This window comes from Onychomys torridus, chromosome 12 (genome assembly GCF_903995425.1).
Source record: "Onychomys torridus chromosome 12, mOncTor1.1, whole genome shotgun sequence".
Classification (NCBI taxonomy): Eukaryota; Metazoa; Chordata; class Mammalia; order Rodentia; family Cricetidae; genus Onychomys; species Onychomys torridus.
The window spans coordinates 23401730-23412608 of NC_050454.1; positions in this window are offsets into that span (position 1 = coordinate 23401730).

Sequence of the window (10879 nt, forward strand, 5' to 3'; positions counted from 1 at the left end):
GGGATTATATTATCTTGGCTTCTTCATGCTTATGTTCTACAAATCTTGTTTGTCTGTTTTCTCTGATGTGATTGAGGTTGCACATAATGCTTTTTTTTCTGGTAATGCCTGATTTTATTATACTTTTATCAGTCATTTCCTTTAGAAGAATGAGGGGGAAAGTTTTATTTCTTCTTTTAATTTAAATTTTGTTAAATGCACTGGAAATAAAAATTGGACACATTTCACTGTTTAAAAATCAGAAACAAAACAAAACCCCAAAGAAAAAACCAGCAAGCAAATAAGTAAGCGGCACACACAGACAAGAGCTATGGAAAACAATCTGTTCATATGGAATGTACATACAAGCTATATCTAACATGAGAGATAAATACTGTCAAGTAAGAAAACCATAGAGCGTAAGCTACAGTGCAGAAAACTGTAAGAGGAATCTGAGTTGAAAGTGTGTGGAGAAAAGAGGCCATTCCTTTCTGAGGAGAGATCTTGTCATTATTCCAATAAAAACCAAACAAGTTGAATGTGGAAGAGATTAAAGAGGGGGTAACTCCGACCTTCCTTATACCTTGGAGCTCTGGGTTACTTTTTATCACGTGTCTCAGCTACACACACACACACACACACACACACACACACACACACACACACACGCTTTTGAGAAGGGTTTGTAATATCCAGTGTGAGCATGTGCACATGTCAGTACTCTGACAGTTCTCGTGCTAACTCACACAGTTCTCTGAGGCTTACCAGTGACATGGAAGACTCTTAGTCACTGAAATTGGTGTGTGCTTACATAGCACTTGAATCCAGCCTGTTCCCTTCTCCAGCACCCCCAGTACAAGGCCAGCTGCTGCACACGAACGCACAGTGAGAGCTCAGACACAGGTTACTTCTCTTGGCCAACTGGCTCATTATTTGCTTAAATATTTGCTGGGTTTTTCTGGTTTTGTTCTGTTTTAGAATGGGGTGGGAGTAGATGTAACTTCACAATCCTAATACAGTAAAGTTTTGCATCTTCCATATCTTATGCAAAAACAGACATTTAAATCAATAAATAATTGTGCCCTAGACTGAAAGTTAATGTTTAGGAGAGGGAAAAAATTGTTGGAATTTTTTCTACATTTTTTTGTGAAGAATCTTTTTTGGAAAGGAAGGATACATATTTTTGTTGTGTAATATTTTCTATTTTTGAATGCATTTTATTGGTACAAGACTGTTTTTTTGGTGAAGACATTATTTAAAAAAAGAAAAAAAGAAAAAAACTAATCGAAAAGTTTGCCCTTAAGGATATGCTGCAGTTTTGAGGTTAAAAAATAATAACTGATTCAAGATGCGTGTTAAAAGTTGGGATTCTATTGTTGTTTTTTGTAATTGTTACAAGAAGAAGTTTGTAACCACTGCTGTTTATTTTGTTTCAGATGAGTAAGTAAAGGGATTGTTCTTGTTTTATTCTTTTTGAGAGAAAAAGCTATTTATGAAATGTCAAAACACTGGACAGTGAGTTTAAGTGCGGAAGCATTTTTACCACCCTGTGTCTTCAACCAATTATGGGAAACCCCTTTTCTCTCCCCCCTGCCTTAGCCTTGCCAAATGAGGAAAAAATAACAGCTCTCAGATGACAGAAGCCTCCGAAGCCCTGCTTTAATTTTTATGGTCTGAAAAAGTTGGAAAGCCAAAGTTAAATTTGTTTCTGAAATCCCACTGTCCATAGCCCCTTTTTTGTATAACGCAGCCGGTCTGCTCTGCCTCTCTGTCTTGGATCATTGCCTTCTTAGGAACCTGGGGCCAGCTCTACAGAGAGGCATGAAGGTGGTGAGGTCTCCGGAAGTGAAGTGAGACTTGAGCCTCCCTGGGGTAGCCGAGCCTCTGGGAGGTTAGGCTGCCAGGAGCGCGCACAGCTAACAGTGCCTGGAGGGGTGGTCTCTGTCACCTTCTGCTTCTAAGACCCTCCAGTTATCATGGCTCTGCCTTTCTCGGCAGCCCACGTTCCATTGATGGGAGGGGACGGGATCAAATAGAAAACATGGCTGCGGGTGCTTTGAAGACCCGGGCCCTCAGGAGGTAAAGCAAGGGACCACTCAGCACAGGGCTCTTGCCACCCGCCTCCTCTTTGACTCTGTGGATTGTCCATCCATCTGCTCACTGTGAAGATGGAGAGGCAGTGTGCCCTGAGGCTGTTCAATAGCTTTTCCATATTTTTTCAACATTGAAAAAATAATTTTTAAAAACTGTGATATTTTTTAAAAAATCATTTGGCTGGAGGGAAGGGAAAAGGGAATCACCAAAAGCTGTAACATGATTAACTGGAGATATTTATAACTGGGGCACTTTCCAGACCAAGACAAATAAATTCTTTTCTGGACCCTAAAGCAGCAAAATCTTGAGACTGTCAGTGACAAGAAGCTAAAGAGAGGCTTCCCTCTCCTCCTCCTTTCTTCTCTCTGTCTCCAGATCTCTCCTTTCCTTTCTAGCTTCCCTTGGTAACTGTCCAATGGGCTCCGTACTTCACATGTGTGAAAACACATGCACACGCACACTCCCAAACACACAGACACACACAAGCAAAAAAATCTATTTTTCTTAAGGATTGTGGGACCGAATTAAAATCATGTGCCTTCATTTTTTTCCTTTTATAGTTAAATGAACCTCTTCCTTTTTACAGTGTGTTGGGCTTTGTTTTCTTTTGTTTTTAGGAGAAGAGGGGAGGTTAAAGTGTTTCTGGAAGATTTTAGGTATCATTTAGAAGAGATTTAAAAAAAAAAAAACCATATTCCCCACTAAACATTAAACCTGAGCATCTCAAGCCCTTCACATTGCACTGTGCACATTTAGAGCATCAAGTAATCAGAAAGCTGACAACCTAATCCACTTGATTTTAGAGCAGTTTCTGAAATCTCGATTTCATAGACTTTTTTTTACTATTATTTATCAAAATGAGGTGAGTGAGGCAAGTTGCCTTGTTCTCCTAACTTGGTGCTTTTGCTTGTGGGGTGGGGGGGGGGTGGGCATGGGGAGGTCTAGACAAAGGGTGCATTCCTAAAGATCTCTGGTGCTGAAGGGCCTTGCGTTCCTTTCAGAAAAACGTGTTTGGCATAAAGGTGTACAAGTGAATGGTGTATCACATGCAGTATTCGAATGGAACAAGTCAAGAGGCTCTCTGAAGGAGGGTTTTCCTTTTCTCATAACATTGATTTCCCTGGTGCCTTATTCCTACTCGATGCTGGCACTAACATACCCACAGAACAAACGCTGATGTTGGCCTCAGGAATGAGGACCTCTAGGTGATCCTTGAGCATGTGGGGGACATGAAACACTGGAGTCAGTTGGTGGGGAAGGAATTAGCTGAAGCTACACAGGGACTGCACAAGCCCATCACAGTCGAGATTAGCAATGCGTGTGCGGGGACACACACACACACACACACACACACACACACACACACACACCAAATACACTCTTCCTTCTCTGATCTTCCCTTCCTTCTTCATTTACTATCTCTGCCTTCTCATAAAGGTGCTGCTGCTGCTGCTGAGGTGCCCGGAGTCCAGAATGCCCAGTAATCACTCAGGCTCAAGCCTGGCACTGCCACGTCAGCCCTCGGCATGACCAAACCCAGGTTTCTCTTGCCTGGGGCTGAAAGCCGTCATATCTTTCTCATCAAAAATTGTTATCCAAGGAATCAGTGGATTACAGTTACTCTGCATTGAAAATGCACTTTAAAAATTACTAACAGCTCCAGACTGTTTCAAACACACAGAGGGAGCAGGGGAATGATAAACATGTGCTAGTGTCTGAACCCAGTTCAGCGTATCTCCAGTTGAAACAATATACACTATATTATGTGTAAATGTATACACACTTCCTATATATGTCCACATATATATGGTGTATATATCATACATGTATAGGTGTGCGTGTATGTGTGCATGCATACACGTGCACATAGCCGATCAGATGCTCATTTTACACAAACAGCAGCAGAGGAAACAAGGTTGGACTCTTGCAACAGATCACAAAAAATAAAAACAGCCACTTGCAGTGACTTTGGTCATTTCTGTATGTTCATAAGGAATGGATTGTAACAAAGAAAAAAAGGAACAGTGTTAGCGATAGAGGAAAACTGGGCGAAACCATCTTGATCCAATGGGAATGCAGTAATGTTCTATACCATTTCATCAGTTATTTCTTTTAGTCATGATGATTTTAAGTTTTGGCTATTAAAAAGGTCTTAGACTCAAGTGATTACATCCAAGTGCACAAAACAACTACCGTGAAAGCCCTTTTCAGTAGGAAGATATCAGAAATCTCAAAACCCTTGGCCTGGCTCAGAACTACCATGTGCAAACCAGAACTCTCTCAACGTTTGAAATCAAAACTTTAAAACTCTTTTGAAGCACCTTAGCGTGGCCATCCATGTGACGAGTGGGGGCCGCTTGTTCCTTTGAGCACCTTATTGGCGTGTTTTGCTATCTGCTGTCTTTCTGTTAACTGTTAGCCGAATAGCTAACTGTTAACACACACACATGTGCCCAGATCAGACGTCTGGGCATGTGTGCTCTCAATGAAGTTTACTGTGGTGACTGCTGAAAGGCGAACTCATTTCCTGATTTTCCTGCCACAGTGTTGTGATAAGACTCGAAGAAACCCTGTCCCTGCACGGAAAAATGTTCCTTATCACATTGTATATTAGGGTGGGAAGGAATATGGTCCCTTTTTTGCATTTGCTACTGTGTATACACACACACACACACACACACACACACACACACACACACACACACACTGTATATTCAGACTTAACAAACACATATATACACATAACTCATTCGTCCAAGTGATAGTTCAGATGTCTCTGTGGGTGTCACAAACTGTATGCAGTTTTCCATTTCCCAGAGAATTTTGAATGGAGGGCAACCTTTCAAACTGAAGAACTGGGAGCTGGGAAAGAGTTTGGAAAGAGTGAGAGGCAAGGAAAGAGAGACCATTAAATCAAAAGAACCAGAAACCAGATGGATGGCTGTCCTCGCAGGTGGGTGTGGAACACTGTCGTCAGCCTGCGCTGTAGAAACCCAAGCACACTTCAGCACACACACATCCTCCCACAGGGGCGTGGTCTGGGACGAGCAGGTCAATAGTTTTGAGAGGGAGTTTGTTCCTTTTTTTTTTTTTCTCATTATAACTCTTGTTGTCAGTTATTAAACAAACAGACAATTGTTTTGAAGAACCTTGCATACGCCTTTTCTATCAAGTGCTTTAAGATATAGACTAAATACACACACCCTGCCAGTTTTTCTTACAGTGACAGTATCCGTACCTGCCATTTAATATTAGCCTCGTATTTTTCTCACGTATATTTACCTGTGACTTGTATTTGTTATTTAAACAGGAAAAAAATTCAAAAAAAGAAAAATTAACTGTAGCGCTTCATTATACTATTATATTATTATTATTGTGACATTTTGGAATACTGTGAAGTTTTATCTCTTGCATATACTTTATACAGAAGTATTACGCCTTAAAAATACGAAAATAAATTTTACAAGGTTTCTGTTTTGTGTGGAAGAGTAATTGATGTTGCTAAGAATGATGTTTGTTTTTTGGGGTTTTTGTTGTTTTTTTTTTTAAATGTTACCAGCACTTTTTTTGTAAGTTTCACTTTCCGAGGTATTGTACAAGTTCACACTGTTTGTGAAGTTTGAATATGAAGGAATAATTAAAAAAAAAAAAAAAAAAAAAAAACCTCTTGGTCTCCTCGTGTCTTCTTGGGGGTTTGTCTGCTTCAAGCAGCTGTCCATGTTCCTTCACACTTCGAGGTCTGTTGAGTCTGAGATTGTCCATATTGAGATCCATACCTGGAAAGCCAGAGAATTACACCAGTCCTCTTGACACCCGAAGTAGGTGTCTGGTGGGACCTCTGATGGGAAAGAAAATCACTTTGAAGATCTATATGGTGGAGACCTATAGAAAAGATCTATAGTGGAGATCTAGATGGCAGCTATTTATAGTGGAGATCTATAGTGGAGATCTAGATGGCGGCTATCTATAGTGGAGATCTATGGTGGAGATCTAGATGGCAGAGATCTATAGTGGAGACCTGTGTGGGCATTGTTCTTTGCCTGTCTGAGCCTCAGAAGCAATGGCATGGCTCATCTACTGCCTAACAAATCACCTCTCACTGTGTCTTCCCCATGTGAAAATCAGTACCTAGTACCTAGTACCATTCCCTTTGGAAACAACTATCTTATATGATGATGTATCTTGTGAATCTGTTTCATAACCAAGCCCTAATACCCTGGACTTCTGAGCTCTAGCAAAAAAATTAAATTAAATTAAATTTAAAAAGGAGGTTCATAGCAGAAAATGCCCTTTGATGACTTTGGAGAATGCTATGAGACTTCTGTGGGCTCCATGGATCTTGTAGGGAACTCCACCTGAATATGCTTTAGCATTCTCACAAAAATGGCCAATGTGATAAGGAAAATGTAGGCCTTACTTGTCCCTAGTGAGGTCACCCAAATTGAACTCTTTGAGCCTTTAGTAAGTGTCTGTATTTCATTCAATACTGTGTGGAGTATGGATGAAAGAGAAGAAGTTAATTTCAGCCCTGGTAGGCCTTCAAATCTAACAACTAGAAATAGACTTTCTATAAAAATCAAAAGCAATACTCTGCAATTCAAGCTGTATTTTCAATGCTGTGGGAATCAGTGAATAATTAGTGATGGTGGGTGAGAAAGGTCAAGGCCAAGTCTAGCTTGTGGGACCCACAAGGACATGAGCTGGAGGGGCACTGTGAGTAGCCATTTCCACTCATGTAAGGAGCACAAAATCCCCTAGACACAAGCCTGATATAATCAAAGAGACCTCTTCTCTGGAAAGTCATTGTTAAACTCTAAAGATGTCAAAATGACATTAAACATTGGTGTCTTGAAATTCCCTAACTCATCTAAGTTAACCCAATTTTCTAGAAAGTTCAAAAAAGATGGAGATGCTGAAATGGCTCAGTAATTAAGAATGCTTACTGCCCTTACAGAAGACTCAGGTTTAGCCCCCAGCACCCATGTGGTGGCTCACAACCATCTGTAACCCAAGGGGATCCAATGTTCTCTGATGACCTCAACAGGCTTCTGCACACATAGGACACCCACAAACTCATGCAAGGGCACACATACACATAAATAAAATGAACAAATAAATTTATTTTTAAAAAGATGGAGCATGATTTGTGCTTGCCTGATATCTGTGAGCATTATCAGCATCATAATGTCAATCAACTTCACCCTGGGCTTCTGCATTCTGCACCGTCCACAGACTTGCAAAGCCTCTGCTGTATTTGTTCCCCACACAGTGGTGTGGTTTGTGTATGGACTGTCAGACTGAACAGCACATATACTATCTATATAGTGGTTAGTAGTTTATACATTATTATCCAGTTTATAGTGCCAAAGACTCCGGTAAGAGCAACTAACCACTTGAGCTTAGGTTTTCTTCCATGTTCATACACACCAGCATTTCTCAAACTGGAATAATGGGTTTATCCCTTTAAAAGAAAAAAATCTCACAGGTCCCCTTAATAGGAAAAAGTCTGAATACTTTTACTATGCTTACTAATAAATTCACATATACATACATTTTTTCTACAAGTATTTCTAAATATGCTAGACATAACTTCCAATAAGCCTGTTCGCCTTACAGATTCAAAACCGGTTACACATTAAACACAAGTACAACTATAAAATTATTCTTGCAATAGCAATGCTGATGCATTGGACATTGCTTTAGTGAAGCTGTGTGGTAGCCCACAGTGAAGGTCGCTGCTGATGTTTATGCCCTGAACTCAGCCTCACGGGCGTGTGTGAAGAGAAGGAAATCCTCTCTGCATTTGCTGCTACACCCACTGCTGCAGAACCTTCCATTGTTCCACTCACCTGGAGCAAATGAGTCACTTATGAGGAAGCTTTTGTCCCTTGGAATTAATGTAATTATAAATATAAACATGGGAAAAAGAAAACAATGACAGTGCCCTCCTGTAAGATCATCAGCATCCACAATATGCTTGACTTTTTAAAGGGTTATCTCACTGAAAATGCAAAATTTATATTAAAAAAAAAAAAAGGTCACAGGAAACCCATGGACCCCAAAACATACCAGCAACTCATCATTCCTCAAATCCCAATTTTTGAGGACATTCCTAATTGCAGATTCCTTGGTTCCCTCCCAACATGCTTTGTTTCTCCATGGGGGACCTCTGTGACCCCATAAGCAATATCAGGCACATGTGCTCAGGGGGATAACTCAGTAGCATCTCTAACTTAGTAACCTTTACTATTTACTTAGCAACACCTGCCTCGACCTCATTCTTTTAAGGTCTTTTGAAGCAAATATTACTGTTACTGATTTACAATGAGATATTGGTAGCGAGGCACTGAGAGATGGAATAGCTCACCACCATGCAGCTTCGTTACAGTTGCTGATGCTTGGACCAGTGAGACCAGTTTCTACTCCACAGCACACTGGAGTCACTACTCTTTCAGTTGTAATTTCAGGCCTAGGGAAGGGTCTTTCACAGTTTACAGGAAATCACTGTCATCCAGAGTAAGTCTTATGATGAAAGTTGATTCTTGGATAAACCTCTTTAAGCTGCAAACTTCTTGACAACTGTGGCCCTGTTGCTGTGAACTGGACCACTTGGCAACTGAGTTCATGGAAAGGACTAGAAATAATGTGCAGCCTGCTTTTAACCTCATGGTTTGTTGATTAGAGGAAGGACAAAATGGAAGCAAAACATCCATGTTTCTTCCTGACGATAACTCTGTCAAAGGATCCATAGAGCCGTCAATGCCTAGAAACATAACTCCAGCCAATTAAAGGTCACTGGATTTCCTTTGTCACATTTGCCAGATTCTAGGTCTCCGTAGCCTCCTGTGGCTAATGGCCATCGTATTGGACAGTAGGTGGAACATTCTCACAGAAAGTTCTACAAGACAGCCACGTCCTATACACCACCTCCCAAAAATACTTTCCTAGTCATTGGGCATAGTCTGACTTTGGGAAAAGCTTAAGTTCTTGTTACAAGTGAGGTTCCCCTGAGCCTATTGACAGTTGTGCCTTGAGGTGAGAGACATAAAGCAGGACCAGGAAGAACCCAGACTGAAAACTGTCTCCCCTTCCCAAGCTGGGAGACACAGTCAAGCTTCGTATTAGATTCCTTCCTGCTTGGAGCACCCTGCCCTCCACAAGGTGGCCATTTGTGCAGAGCACACACAGCCTCCCTGCCTGCCCAGCTCAGCCCTAATGGACTCCATATGAACACAAGTATGTGACAATTCATTCCCAGGGCCCAGAGGCCAAGAAAGGACACTTTCTGAAATAAAATTGCAAGGTAAGGTGCTGTCCCCTCGTGAGGGCTCAGTGCTCTATGACTCAACATTTCTCAGTATAGTCTCCTGGGTTATGGAGCTGATTGTAGTCCAGGATCAGAGCATGGGCAGGGAATCAGTAAGTGCATTCTTTCCTGAACCCCAGCTCCTATTGGGAAACTCAGGAAGACACCCAGGAGAACTTGGAATCCCTTTCTGCCAGCACTTAGGGCCGCTTACTCATTTTCCCGGTGATCTTTGCCTATGTACTTTTCACCAAATGTGGTAAGAGGAAGAGACTTCCTCAAACATTATTTGTAAAAGAAGGAGAAAGAGACCAACAGATTCACACCCCAGGTTCAAGCTGGCTCAAGCTTATAGAAGTATAATGGGGTTCCATAAGCAAAATTAGATTTCCACAAGCCATGTTTAAAAAGCAAAAGGAAGCCAGAGAATGTTTGTAATAATATATTTTATTTAACCCCAAAATATCCAACGCATCATTTTGAAATGTAATGAATATTTTTAAAATTGGATGAGATAGTTTACATTTATGATTCATATTATCTTCAAAATCTGGTGTGTGTTTTAGACCTACAACAGCAAGTCCCATCAGGGATGAACCTCATGGCACCTGTGCTGGGACAGCCACATGGAAAAAGTGCCTACTGTCCTGGACAGCATGCGTCTCCAGGAGTCTGGACCTTCAGCACTTCTGTGGATCTCAGAAGAGAATCTAGTTCACTTCCCACTTTGAAATTTGTTTTCTGTAAAATTGAATCTCATTTTAGCAACCTGACCCATTTCCAACATCTATAGGCTCCTTTGTATTTCCTCTCCATCCATGGTATTTGTAAATGTTTCCCAATTACCGTAATTATGTTAAGTGACACCAAAATCTCAATCCAGCCTTAGCTCAACATCAATCCCCTCCAAGTCAGATCACCTCTCCTTTTTATCATTACATTTCTTTCCTTTCCAATTTTGAGCTATGTTCTACTTTCAACCAATTTGCATTTGTTCTGTAAGACAAGTCCTGTGGACAGCCCCAGCAAACAGCAAACTCCGATTTACCTGTACCCATCTTCCTTCCCAAGGGCTGGGGCTCTGGACCAATCTTATGACCCCTGATGACCTATCTGAGAGGAAAGTGAGGTGAGGGATGGGGATTCCCAGGAGGGACGAGAGTTGAACTGTCTTCCTGCTAATGCTTAACTGAAGCCTGGAGAGAGAGACAAGCTCGCTTCTTTCTCTCTTCAATCTCCACCTGCGAAAGAAAACCACTCACAGGTAAATCTAACCTGTTCATTTCTCCCAGAGAGAAGGGCAAGGGACATCTTTTGATATCTAGCCTGAAAGAGTTCAACATAATTTAATTGCAGACACCCCCATCCCCAGCATGAAGAGGTTAAGCAATGAGGAAGGAGGGTCTTAGTTTTTTTTAATTCTCAATCACATACATATCTGCTCACCCTATAGTTTTGTTTTCAGACATCCTTATTTAAAAAAAAAAAAAAATTAGACTT